This window comes from Labeo rohita, chromosome 15 (assembly GCF_022985175.1).
Source record: "Labeo rohita strain BAU-BD-2019 chromosome 15, IGBB_LRoh.1.0, whole genome shotgun sequence".
Classification (NCBI taxonomy): Eukaryota; Metazoa; Chordata; class Actinopteri; order Cypriniformes; family Cyprinidae; genus Labeo; species Labeo rohita.
Window position 1 is genome coordinate 20,458,741 of NC_066883.1, and position 14,523 is coordinate 20,473,263.

At 36.2% G+C, this 14,523-nt stretch overlaps 1 long non-coding RNA gene across 1 annotated transcript in view; it reads left to right on the forward strand.

Moving 5' to 3' along the window:
• LOC127176855 (uncharacterized) overlaps positions 1–10,081 on the forward strand; it is a 138,464-nt gene extending 128,383 nt beyond the window's left edge. The window contains exon 5 of the long non-coding RNA XR_007829156.1: positions 9,983–10,081. This is a non-coding gene — a long non-coding RNA (uncharacterized LOC127176855). The remainder of the gene's footprint in view (positions 1–9,982) is intronic.
• Positions 10,082–14,523: the final 4,442 nt, after the last annotated feature.

Here is a 14,523-nt window from a genome sequence, read left to right on the forward strand (position 1 = left end):
CTCAAAGGTCCGTTCATAAAGAGAGCCATTTCCTTAATTCCTGAAAGAATCAGCCATTTGAATAAATCAAATCAAATGAGTGAATGACTCAAAGACATTTACCGCCACCTGCTAGCAGATTTAGTTTATTTTTAGAGCACCATCTCATTAAAATGAAACAAAAGAAGAAGAAAAATACAAACATTAAAGGGATATTTTACCCAAAAAAATTAAATTGTGTCATCATTTACTCACCCTCATGTCATTTCAAACCTTTCTTTACACATAAAAGACATAAAACATAAAAGAAAGTATTTTGAAAATTGTTGGTAACAAAGCTGTTTTGGTTACCATGACTTTCATTATATGAACAAACAATACTGAGATAATTCTCAAATGATCCTCTTTTATGTTCCATTGTTTATGTTAGGCTGTTGCAGCCTATATGTTTGTGTAATAAATTTTATGTTGAATCAAATAAAATATTTCTTTCTAAAGCTACAATTTGTAATGTCTACTTGATACTTTCTTATTTAACACAAAAATAGCTTTAAATAATCTTTTGTGGGTATTTTTAGTCAAACTTATTTTGCGATTAATTAAATTGATTACAGCCCTAATTAGTACCTTTAAAAAAAGATACCACCCCAGTGACAGTTTTTGTACTTTTATTTCTGAAAGTGTAGTTATTTCTGTAGGATTAAGAGTGATTAACTTTCTAATAAAATCAACAATTTTTTAAAGAGAATGAAAATTACCTCATGATTTACTCACCTTCAAGCCATGCTAGGTGTATATGACTTTCTTGTTTCAGACAAATATAGTCTGAGTTATATTAAAAAATATGCTGGCTCTTCAAAGCTTTATAATGGCAGTGAATGGGTGTTGAGATTTTGAAGTCCAATAAAGTGCATCTATCAATCATAAAAGTGCTCCACATGGCTCTGGGGGGTTAATAAATGCCTTCTGAAGTGAATCAATGAATTTGTGTAAGAAAATATCCATATTTAAAACCATAATCTCTAGCTTCCACAAACTGTCGTATGCCATTCACGATAAAGTGGTGTTCCAGCGGTTGACGTCGGATGTAGACACAGCCTAAGCCCCGGTGAGAAATGGCGAATGTGAAAGCACAGAGGAGAGAGCAAAACAAAACACAGGTCACAAGTCAGAAGTACGAAATGAGGATTTGTAAAGAAAAATGACGGAGGATTTTGAAATAAGCCAAAAGGAGACTGGTTTTCCTGCTGTAAACAAAACTTGGTTCTCACGAGACTAGCATATTCTCACTGGAGCTTATGCTACGCCTACATCCTACATCATCCGCTGGAACCAGAGTATGTGAGCGGAGGGGAGTGGCAACTTGTTTACCACATTCTTCATTCTTTCAAGCAGACATATTTATTTATATAAAATAATTGGATTAAATTGTATTAGGGCTACTAAAGTGATTCATTCAAGAGCAATGAGTGATTTTCTGTCTTTCTTTTGTTGCTTGATTAAACATCAGTGCCACAGACAATAGCACAACAACTAAATTAGGCTGCTGTCCCTTTAAAACCGAATGCACGGATGCAATGTACTGATACATGTCTGATATTCTCCCAACTGTTTTACGTTAATCTAAGACGTAACCAAATGTGTTTACGTGAATACTCGTCAAAACGGACAATTCGACATAATTTTGTGTGTATTTGTCCGTTCATGAGATGCAAAAGTGTACTTGTGAGCTGTGTGAGAGGCGCTGCTTCGTTGTCTGTGCTCAGAAAACTGGACCGAATTTAGTTCTTTTTTGCGTCGTCAATTTTATTCATATGTCTGCTCTTCTCTTACTCACAGAAATTGACATTTTGAACAATTTATGAGACGTGCAGCAAACGTATGCTAGTTCATGTCCTGCCGGATAGATTAAAGGGTCATGAAACCCTGGACTACTTTTTCTGAGATTTTAGCAGAGGTGTTTGTGTTGCACATCATAGATGACAATCTTAGCATCCCTTCATTTGAAGCTTTTTTTGGGCTATTTTATGACCCTTTTGGGTTTCATGACCCTTTAATAGGCAATGAATTTCTTCCCAAATCGTCCCTCCCTAACATTTTCGTCTCACTTTTATTCGTTGTCAATCGATTTTCGTCATGGTTTTTGTCATTCAAAACAAGTTTCTGTTTCATTATCATTTCGTTTTCATTGGTGAAAAAATGTTGTTGCCGAAAATGATTCGTCAACAAAATTGACACTGGAAGGAACAAACAAATTCTTTAAAACTATCCTCCTAAACTTCCCGCTCATCCCTGGTGAAAAAAAACAGCATATGCTGGTAGCTATGTTTTGATGCTGGGATGCTGGTTAGGTATGTTTTGGTGCTGGTTTAAGCTGGTCCTTTGATGGTCTATGCTGGTCCTTAGCTGGTATATGCTGGTCCTTGACCAGCAACATGACCAGCATAAACCAGCAAAGGACCAGCTTAAACCAGCAAAGGATCAGCTTAAACCAGCACCAAAACATACCTAACCAGCATCCCAGCATCAAAACATAGCTACCAGCATATGCTGTTTTTTTCACCAGGGATGGACATTGCCGTCATTATAACCTTCACATTGTTTATGATTTGAGTGTTCCATCTGTATCAAGCTAGCTAAATATGTTTAACATGTGAATTCTTGCTACATGTGCAGTTATATTATGGGCTGTTGGCATGAATTGTACTCGTAATGGAGCGGGAGTGGAACACTCTTGGAGCAAGTGAAAACCACGGCTCTCCGACTTTTAAAAAATCTGCTTCTCACTCTGTTCAAAATCACACCGCTCTGCTCACATACTCTGGCTGGAACGCCACTCTCATGAACATGCATATGACAGTTAGTGGAAGCTAGGGATTACGGTTTATAAAGTTTAAAATATGGATATTTTTTTTACACATATGCATCGAATTCACTTCAGAAAAGCTTTATTAACCCCAGGAGCCATGTGGAGCACTTTGTATGATGGATGGATACACTTTATTGGACTTCAAAATCTCAACACCTATTCACTGCCATTATAAAGCTTGGAAGAGCCAGAACGTTTTTTAATATAACTCTGATTGTATTCATCTGAAAGAAGGTGAGTAAATTATGGGGTCATTTTCATTTTTGGGTGAACTATCCCTTTAAGTATTTAAAAATCCAGGATTTTTCAACTCCTGAATGAGACAGAACTCAGAAAGGGAAACTACGTGGGAGGTATGTCATTCAGATTCATTCACAGGTCACTGAGTTCAGTGCATCACAGATGCTCATCGGACCTTCGAGAGCAAAACAAAATGGCAGAACGGCGGGTGACAGGTTGCACATGCTAACCGCTATACAGGTTGCAGGTCCTGAGCAGCTCGTTCTGCATGCCCAGCGCTGTCCGGTCACCGCTCAGTCGTTTTGTCCACTAGTGGCACATTCCTTCCTCTTGGCCAGTCTTGTGTTTATTTCCAAGGAGCAGTCTTTTTCCCAGGTCCCTCTTGGCCTCCGAGCGAAGGCTTTTGGCAGAGATCCACGTTGCACAAAAGGCCCGGGCATTCCAGCTGTCTGTCTCTAATCCCCAGTGTCAGCTCGTGTTAATGTTGCAGCGTGAAATCTGAAGGCGCAAAGCGGCGTGGGATATTAAAAAACCATCGTCAGAATTCCTCTGGAAAGGCAACTAGTCTGCTGGTGGCATTAGCGAGGGCTGGTGCATTGCCATCTTGGAGATGCATTGGAAGTGCTTGCCGCAGTGGTTCGAGGTGGCGAAGGAGAGGAAATTGATGAATGCTATCCTCGGAGACTTGCTCCAGTGCAAGAAGAAAAGGGAAGAAAGTGACTGACGCAGGACTAAAGCAGCATTTCCGTTTTTTTCTCTCTGCCCCCTCAGCCTGGAAAAACAGACAATAGGCGAATGACACGGCTCTGTGGATGGCTGATTATCTCACATCCCTTCACCTCACACACTCCCCCTCTAGCTCTCCGAATCACCACACGTTCAATACCTTCTAGAGCCACTAAACCGGTGCGCTCCTTAAATCACAGTGCATTAATGTGTGCTGTATACAAAAAAAAAGATAGGATGACAAGAAACTGTATTTTGTCAATTATTTGCTTACAGCTGTGCTGTGTAGCCCCGCCCACAGTGAAATCTCATTGGTCTACACTCCTACCCTTATAACTGCACATTATACTTAAATAGCTGCTGACTGGCTGCATGTCACACAGCCTTTCCTTAAAGGGATAGTTCACCCAAAAATGAAAAATATCCTATGATTTACTCACCCTCAAGCCATCCTATGTGTACAGTTGAGGTCAAAAGTTTACATCCCCCTTCTAGAAACAATTATTATTTTACCAAAATAAGAGGGATCATACAAAATGCATGTTATTGTTTATTTAGTACTGACCTGAATAAAATATTCACATGAAAGATGTTTACATATAGTCCACATAAGAAAATAATAGCTGAATTTTTAAAAATGACCCTGTTCAAAAGTTCACATATTAGATTCTTAATAGTGTGTTGTTACCAGAATGTCCCACAGCTGTGTTTTTTGTTTAGTGATGAGTTGTTCATGACTGCCTTATTTGTCCTGAACAGTTAAACTGCCCGCTGTTCTTCAGAAAAATCCTTCAGGTCCCACAAATTCTTTGGTTTTCAAGCATTTTTGTGCATTTGAACTCTTTCCAACAATGTATGATTTTTAAGATCCATCTTTCACACTGAGGACAACTGAGGGGCTCATATGTATCTCCAAAAGGCAAAACGTTGCATTAAGGGCTGGGGGTGAAAACTTTTGAACAGAATGGAGATGTGTATTTTTTTTTCTTAATTTTGCCTAAATATCATATTTTTTCATTTAGTACTGCCCTTCAGAGGCTACAGACGATACTTACATGTTTCCCAAAAGACAAAATAAGTTTAACATTTAACATAACATATAACATTTACCCTGATCCTCAAATTCAAAAAGTTTTCTTTTTGCTTTCTTTCTGGAGCATCAGTGAGCATTTGAACCTTTTGTAATAGTTGCATATGAGTCCCTCAGTTGTCCTTAGTGTAAAATTATAAATTGGAAAGGGTTCAAATACACAAAAATGGTGGAAAACCAAAGAATTTGTGGGACCTGAAGGATTTTTCTGAAGAACAGCAGGTAGTTTAACTGTTCAGGACAAACAAGGGACTCATGAACAACTATCACTAAACAAAAAACACAGCTGGGGATCATTCAGGTAACAACACAGTATTGAGTATCAAGTGTATGTAAACTTTTGAACTGGGTCATTTATATAAATTCAACTTTTATTTTTACTTGTGGACTATATGTAAACATCTTTCATGTGAAATATCTTATTTAGGTCAGTACTAAATAAAGAATAACATGCATTTTGTATGATCCCTCTTATTTTGGTAAAATAATGAACATTTTTAATGATTCTGAAAGGGGGATGTAAACTTTTGACCTCAACTGTATATGACTTTCTTCTTTCAGATGAATTCTGTCTCGTATGTCCTACGTCATCTGAATACCACTCTCTCATGGATGCAAGTATGACGGTTTTAGCGGAAACTAGAGATTACGGTTTACAAAGTTTTAAATATAGATATTTTGCTTACACAAATGCATAGATTCACTTCAGAAGGCCTTTATTAACCCCCGGAGCCACGTGGGGCACTTCGTATGATGGATGGATGCACTTTATTGGACTTCAAAACCTCAACACCCATTCACTGCCATTATAAAGCTTGGAAGACCCAGCACAATTTTTAATATAACTCTGATTGTATTTGTCTAAATAAAGAAAGTCATATACACCTAGGATGGCTTGAGGGTGAGTAAGTCATAAGATAAATTCATTTTTGGGTGAACTATCCTTTTAAGTGTGGACAGAGAAATAACTCATGGCTTAAAACAAATAATTTGGTATTCATGTCTATGCTCTAATCTATTATTATAATAAAACATAAAAATACATGAAAATACAAATCTAATCAAAATAAAATTTTATTAGTTGCACTATTATATTGTTATATATTTATATTTATTTTTCTAAAATAAGCTACTGAGGAATCACGCCCCTCCTCTCTCACAGCAGATTGATCACTGGAGTGCAGCTGACTTGACATTTTGTCTTTGTTGGCTGTGGTTTGATAGTGGAGCTTGTGTGGAGGATGATAAAAGCGGGCTGCTCTGGGTGGTCAGTTAGAGGCAGGTGGAGGGGGGCGTGGGACGGTAATGACATGCAGGAAGAGGACAGAGAGAGAGCGATCTCGCCTGAGACGTGGAAGAGAAGCAGCTCGCGACGGGGGCCAGTCTGCCGCTGACTGCTTTCTGATGACTTGTCAGTTTGGGAAGGACAGGCTGTTTGTCTGTGCAGTTGGGTGGGTCTCATTATCACATCAGTGTCATCTTTCTCTGTTTTCATGCAGCAGGCAGATCACACCCCTGTGAGAGGATCAAACCCGACACACACCAGTTTGTGTGAGCGAAGGCGTGTGTACATGTACATTTTCACTTTAAATCTGTTCCTTCCCTGTTCATTTCCTCTTTATGTATATTCCTTGTACTTTCAAACCCTGTAAGACTTTTTTTTATCTTCAGAACTCAAAGTAAGATATTTTTGATGAAATCCAAGAGCTTTCTGACCCTGCATAGACAGCAACGCAACTGACATGTTCAACTGTAATTTTACAAAACTACGAGAATACTTTTTTCGTGCAAAGAAGTCAAAAACAACGACTTTATTCATCAATTCTTCTCTTCTAGTCAGTCTTGGCCGCCATTTACAACAGTAACACATTTTTTTTGCGCACAAAAAGTATTCTCGTAGTTTCGTAAAATTATGGTTGAACCACTGATGTCACATGGACTATTTTATCGTTGTTCGTACTACCTTTCAGGGCCTTGTGCGTGTCAGTTGCATTGCTGCCTAGCAGAGTCAGACAGCTCTCGGATTTCATCAAAAATATCTTAATCTGTAATAAAAAGATAGGTTTGGAACAACATTAGGATGAGTAATTAATGACAGAATCTTCATTTTTGAGTGAACTATTCCTTTAAGGTCCTTAAGGACTGTGAAAGCCAGTTCCTATATAATTTCTACAAAGCACATTTTTTGAATGGCAGTAATAATATCTTGTTTTGTGTCAAAAGCAAAATTATGCTGTATTATAAAATGATTACTTTTGGAATAGTTAAGATTTTTAAAATATTTTTGAACAAAAGTCTTATATGCTCAATAAGGCTGCATTTATTTATCAAAAATAGGCTTTGGGGTAAGATGTGCCAGTGGCTCAACTAAAAGCAGCAGCAAGCTCTGCCCCAAACGTAGTAAATATTATTCAAAAATATATAAATTTAATATGACAAACTTTTGAAATGTTTCACTACGTTCAAAAAATTAAAAAACATAATGGTAACACTTTACAATAAGGTTCATTAGTTAACTACATTAGTTAAATGAGTTAAATGTAAACTAAGAATGAATCATACTTCAAGTTCAAGTTGTGTTTGTTAACATCAGTTAATGCACTGTGAACTAACATAAACAATGAATGACTGTATTTTTATTAACTAACATTAACTAAGATTAATAAATAGTGTAATAAATGTATTGTTCATTGTTCATTCGTGTTACTTAACACATTAACTAATGTTAACAAATGTAACCCTACACCACAAACACATTGGTCAATAGGTCAAAATTGAGATTTATACATCTGAAAGCTGAACAATAAGCTTTCCACTGATGTATGGTTTCCATTGATGTATGGTTTGTTTTCAACTGTTTGAAAATCTGAAATCTAAATGTGTCAAAATATTGAGAAAATCACCTTTAAAGTTGTCCAAATGAATTTCTTAGGAAAGCATATTACTAATCAAAATGTAAGTTTTGATATATTTACGGTAGGAAATTTTCAAAATAGCTTCATGAAACATGATCTTTACTTAATATCCTAATGATTTTTGGCAAAAAAAAAAAAAAAAAAAAAAAATCAATAATTTGGACCCATACAATGTATTTTTGCCTTTTGCTACAAATATACCTGTGTTACATAAGACCGGTTTTGCGATCCAGGGTTACAAATGACACCATATTGCTACCAATATAACCTTAATTTAGGAAACTACAAAAAAAACTGTGAACTTAGGAATGCATTTATACATTCATGTTCTAAAAATATTCTTTGACATGAGCAAGTCGTCACCAGAATTTGTATTCTTCTCATTTCAGCTGACAGAAGACATCCTGAAATATATGTAGGTGTATTCGTTTCTTGTATTACCTACCATATCTAATTTCTCCTTGCCTAGAGGGCAACATAAGTACTGTAAAATGTGGCACAGTTTACCCCACTCCCCCCCTGTGTTTTGTCTTTTTTCAGCTTTGGACCTGATGTGGTCCACCTATGCAAACTGTTAACATTGTCAGATTAGCTCAATTTTCAGTTAGATTGTGTTTTAAACACAATCTTTTCAGTCGTCCTCATTTCATAATCTCACGATAATCTCTCTTTGTGTGAAAACAGGAAAATATACAGAAAGTCTGCTTTCGAAGGGGTTTCGGAAACATGAATTTAGCAAACTTTGAGTCTTTGAGGTGCGTTCACAGCAGGTAAACGTACGCGGACAGATGTCCGTTGGAGCGAGACTTCCCAGCAGTCTCGGGCGGGCGGGGCGGGGGGCGTCGCTGGTCGGTTTGCTCCGCGAGCGAGATGGCGCGCGGCTTTATCATGTTTCCCTCCGGCTCCAGGTCTTTGTGTGGGATGTTAAGAGCCCGAGTCTAGAATGCCAAACTGTGTTCTTAACAGTCAGCTATCTGTCTCTCTCATCTGTGGCCTAGATGCGAGCACCATTGCTACCTGTTCGAAAACAAGAAGAAAAGAGGGGGGAAGAGAGAGGCAGGGCGCAAGGACAAAGCTGGGAGCGGAGCAGCAGAACACAGTGTCTGTTGTATATGGGTGCAGGCTTGGCACAAACAGTGGCTTTTCTGTAAAACTATCCCACTCCTCCCAGGCCTCTGACTGGGCTCTCAATACTGCCTTTGTCCTTTCACATCACCAGTGACATTGAGAAGCCAAATCTAGCAACACCTGGCCCCTCGTAGCCTCTCCAGCGCACGCTTAGGTCCGACGCTCAGGCGAAAAAGACGTACGGAGTTTATTTTGTTCATATGGGAATGGGATCGAACTGCTAAAAGTGATTCCCCCCCCCCCTGAAAAACAGTTGCTAATCTTGTTTTCCTCTCCTGTCTCATCTTTAAGGCAGGATATGCTGCATAATTGATGAGTAACTCTTTTTTTAATCTATTAAAAGATACGATTCCAGTATTTCGAGGGAGTCCCAGTCTAAATCAAATATTCGTGGGCCGCTGAGACACTTTGCAGTTCGGCTGAAAGTATACTTGCACATTGAATGTCTTGTGTCCTTCACGCTAAGTTATGAATTAAATTTTTCCCTTCAAAAGTCACAGAGGACCAAGGACGGACTAAATTCAATTACATTTTATCAGAGTGCCGCTTTCACAACACATATTGTAAAACAGTTTTTACGGAGTGCCAGGAACGGGTACAACACCAAGGCCAAGAACGTATTATAGTCCAAGGTTGCTCGAAAGAAAAGAAAATTTAATAATAATACAAAAAAAAGTCTTTTTTGTACAAGGATGAACGGCACAAGGGGATGCAAATACCTTTACTTTAGTTAAAAGGGCTATTTTTCCCAAAATAACAGGAAATTCAATGGAATGTGGTGAAATGCCAGATGTTCAACATTCCTGAAACTGTTGCATCAGCCCCGCATGTAACATATTTAGGGAATCCTTGCACTCTTGATCTCAATATAATGCATGAAAAATTAAAACACAGTCTGAATGTATAAATTTGTATATTCCCTGATTAACAATTATAAATTTGGTCTAACAGCCTACTAAATTGAAACAAAATAAATTGCAATCAAACTAAATTCCTTCAAAAGAGATTTTTCTATTCCCTTTTTTCCCTCATCAGGTTAGAACGGTTGCAGGAGGAACAGGGAGTGGTAACCGTCGTTTTTGCTGTGCAATCCGATCTGTTGAACACGGAGGGGAGGAAAGATAAAAGGAAACAGAAGCGCTGTTGGAGTCTGTCTACAGGAAGAGCCTGATTAGAGGTGAGCCTGCAGCAGGCACATTGGCTGAGGAAGCAGCCAATCACAAGGGCAGCCAGGGAGGGCAATGCCGCTCTGCCTGTGGCCAACCGATTCTCTGTGTGTCACTTCACTCTTGTTGAACACAATGTATCCGGTATCAATCCGGTATACTTAATTACAATATGAATTTACGTCATGCAATTCGCGTCACATGTTTTTTTAACATTACAGGTCACATACTCTCAGCGCATGTATTATTAATGGATTTAATGGCTCACTGGTGTTTCTTGTAATATGCATGCTCATGAACTGTATACATGTGTTTGGGAATGTACTTTATTCAACTGTGAAGGAATTAATGACACAAGGGTCTCTATATATCACAGTTGACAGGGTTTGCAGACATTATAATTAGGTAGTTATGAGTGTTTCTTCGACTATGGGCACAAGTCCCAGGTGTTGATATTCAATAACAGATTTATTATTTATTTATTTTTTCATGCTATGTAAAGGTCACATTAAAACGGCATAGGAAACTTTTTTTTCTTTTACCATGCTGTCATTACTTTTTTTATATATATAGGTTTTATTGTTTTAACCTAGTCCCAGACCATATATGAATATACATAATACAATTATTATTTACGGCACAAACTAAACCATTTTAACATTGTAATGTGAAAATTATTTATATAAATTAAAATAGTAATAATTATAACAATAACAATAATAAATTATTATTAGTAGTAGTAGTATTCTAATTTATTAGAAAAATAATTATGGAAACAGCCTCTTTTGTTTGTTAAAATTTTATTACATTTAAAGTGATCACTTAAAATTAATCAGAAAACTGTTGTATTTGTTTGAAAATTATACATTTACAGTTTTTAAAAAAAGTGTAATTTTTATTCATTTTTAAATATGTTTATATAGTTTTTACAATGGCATTTTAGTGCCACATTTAAAAAAAATCTAAGATTACGAGATTAAAATCATAATATGTTAAGAATTCATTCTCTTAGTATTTCGACTTTATTCTCGAAAAATATTATGAAAATATTAACAAGAATAAAGTCGAAATACCACGAGAAACAAGTTGAAATCTTTTGATTTTATTCTCAAAATATAATTAATATATACTTTATTTTCAAAATATTTTTACTTTATTTTCAAAATATTTCGACTTTATTTTGAAATATTTTGACTTTATTCTTATAGTATTTTGACTTCATTCTGGTACTATTTCGACTTTATTCTCGTAGTATTTCGACTTTATTCTCATAATATTTTTAATTAATTCTCGAAATATTTCGACTTCATTCTCGTAGTATTTCGACTTTATTCTTATAGTATTTCGACTTTATTCTTATAGTATTTCGACTTTATTCTTATAGTATTTCGACTTTATTCTTATAGTATTTCGACTTCATTCTGGTACTATTTCGACTTCATTCTCGTAGTATTTCGACTTTATTCTCGTAGTATTTCGACTTCATTCTCGTAGTATTTCGACTTTATTCTCGTAGTATTTCGACTTCATTCTCGTAGTATTTCAACTTTATTCTCTTAGTATTTTTAATTAATTCTCGAAATATTTCGACTTCATTCTCGTAGTATTTCAACTTTATTCTTATAGTATTTTGACTTCATTCTGGTACTATTTCGACTTTATTCTCGTAGTATTTCGACTTTATACTCGTAGTATTTCGACTTTATTCTTGTAGTATTTCGACTTTATTCTTGTAGTATTTCGACTTCATTCTCGTAGTATTTCGACTTCATTCTCGTAGTATTTCGACTTCATTCTCGTAGTATTTCGACTTCATTCTCGTAGTATTTCGGCTTTATTCTCGAAATATTTCAACTTTATTCTCTTAGTACTTCGACTTTATTCTCATAATATTTTTAATTAATTCTCGAAATATTTAGACTTCATTCTCGTAGTATTTCGACTTTATTCTCTTAGTATTTCAACTTTATTCTCGTGGTATTTTTACTTTATTCTTGAAATATTTAGACTTCATTCTTGAAATATTTCAACTTTATTCTCGTAGTATTTCGACTTTATTCTCATAATATTTTTAATTAATTCTCAAAATATTTTGACTTTATTCTTGAAATATTTAGACTTTATTCTCAAAATATTTCGACTTTATTCTCATAATATTTTTAATTAATTCTCGAAATATTATGACTTTAATCTCGCAATCTTCGAAGTGGCAAAACGCTGTCGTAAGTTTTAATTTATTTCAGGTTTAATTTGAGTTATTTTATTACATCAAAATAAGCCAATGAAAATGAGAAGTGTTGTCTTGGCAACTGTAAAATAAAATAAAATGAAATACATTTTTGTTTAAAGTTTCAAATGTCAATTTCAATGACTTTCAGAAAAACAAACAGCAACATCCTTCTGTAATACTTGTGTGTTGAGTGTAGGACATTGTTAGTGAACAAATTAAATAAACTAGTGAGTATGGAAAGTTCTTCAAGAGAGTTTATTTTCACAAAAGTGCCTGAGATTCGAAAGCAACAACTTTATGCGGTTTCAGGGTTTCTGAAAATAGCAAACGTCTGCTTGAACACTTAAACAACATGTCACCTAGAAAATACTTTTCAAGTCTGGGAGGATATTTTTGTCAGTCCTTTCTTAGAGTTACATAATCCCTCTTTCACTTATTGTGTATAACGTTGTCCAACGGCCCACTCTGCGTTGCCAAGAGGCCATCGAAAAGCGTTCCCTTCCAGCTTTGCCATGTCAAAGTGGGAGCTTTGCTTAGGGCCACAGTATGCCCATTCATGTGGCAACCGAAAGTCTAGCCAGCAGACTGTGTCGGCCTGTATCACAATGCCGGAGTGAGCACACATGTCAGCTATCAGTCTCCTCTCTCTCAGGCTCAGAGTTGGCAGTGCTGAGCGAAAGGGTCAATTTGCTGCATTAATGCCATCGGAAGCTGGCGCACACTCATATGGCACAGATTCCATCCCCACTCGCTCCCCGAACACTGAGCAGGCCTGATCCCACCCCTCCGACACCCACCCCCCCCAGACGTGGCCCGCTCGCTGCTTCAGTGAGTCGCTGGAATTAGGGGATCAGGGGAGGCAATTTGGTGTTTTCCTAAAACTCGGAAGTTGGCAGCAAGAGCTGATAAGAGGAGTGCCGGAGATATTAGTGAGAGCGCCGGAGAGGCACAGGCCTCAGACGCAGGTGTTGCTTCTATAGATACACGCTCCTGCTCACCTTACAGATGACAGCCAAGGACACTGGCGGAAATGGACAGTTATGTAAACATTATGACTGCGATTTTATCCACAGTTCATTCGGAATCGCATGACCTCTTCTGGAGGTTGCGACAGGCTGCGGTTTGATCTGTTGTTCAATGACATTGTAATGTTTCTTTTTCCTATTAATTCATTTACAAAAAAAAAAAAACAAAAAACAAAAACATCTTTTTTATAATTAAAAATCCAATTCTTACATACTCTTCTATAATGAGTATTAATTCAAAACATTTTTGTCATAAAGTAAAAAATGTCAAGGTGATACAAGTGAGGTTAAAAAATGTATAATTATTTTATATTTTCTTTGTAAATCATTAAACCTTATTTAAAAAAAAAAAAAAATGCGTTTTTGAAGATGTTTGTGCATTTCAGAGCTAGACAAGATGTGCATTTGTGGTTAAAAAGTGTATAAATACAATTTTTTTTTAAGAAAATGACAGATCGTTTAGTTAGATAAGACCCTTATTCCTCAGCTGGGATCATTTAGAGCTCTTTGAAGCTGCATTGAAACTGCATTTTTAACCTTCAATCCGTTAAGCACCATTGAAGTCCACTATATGGAGAAAAATCCTGGAATGTTTTCCTCAAAAAACTTAATTTCTTTGCGACTGGAGAAATAAAGACATAAATATCTTGAATAACATGGAGGTGAGTAAATTTTCAGGAAAATTTTATCCTGGAAGTGGAGTCGTCTTTTAAGGAACGTCACTACCGAATACTTTTTTTTCTGCAATAAAGTAAACACTTTTTTGGGAGTTGCTACCAAAAATTACTGTCACTACCGAAAAACACGGGATGCTTTGTCAAAAAGTAAGTATGCTGAATTATCAACTAAGATGTTATGATAGTGTTTGGTCCAATGTATATTCAAATTAGTTTGAAATGAGTATGATCAATTGTTTGCCTTTTACAAAGTGAAACTGGATTCAAAATACAACTAATCTCATAAATCACACTTGAAATATTGTTAAAATTGTCATTATTATTAATTTACCTCTGAAAACTTTTTGATAAAATAGAAAAATATATATTTACAATGTAGATGTAAGCAAAATCTTAACAGGTCAATATAACCCGCCTAATTAAATTATATATTACTGTGTTTCGGTACTGACAAATTTGAGGAGAGAACAAATATCCC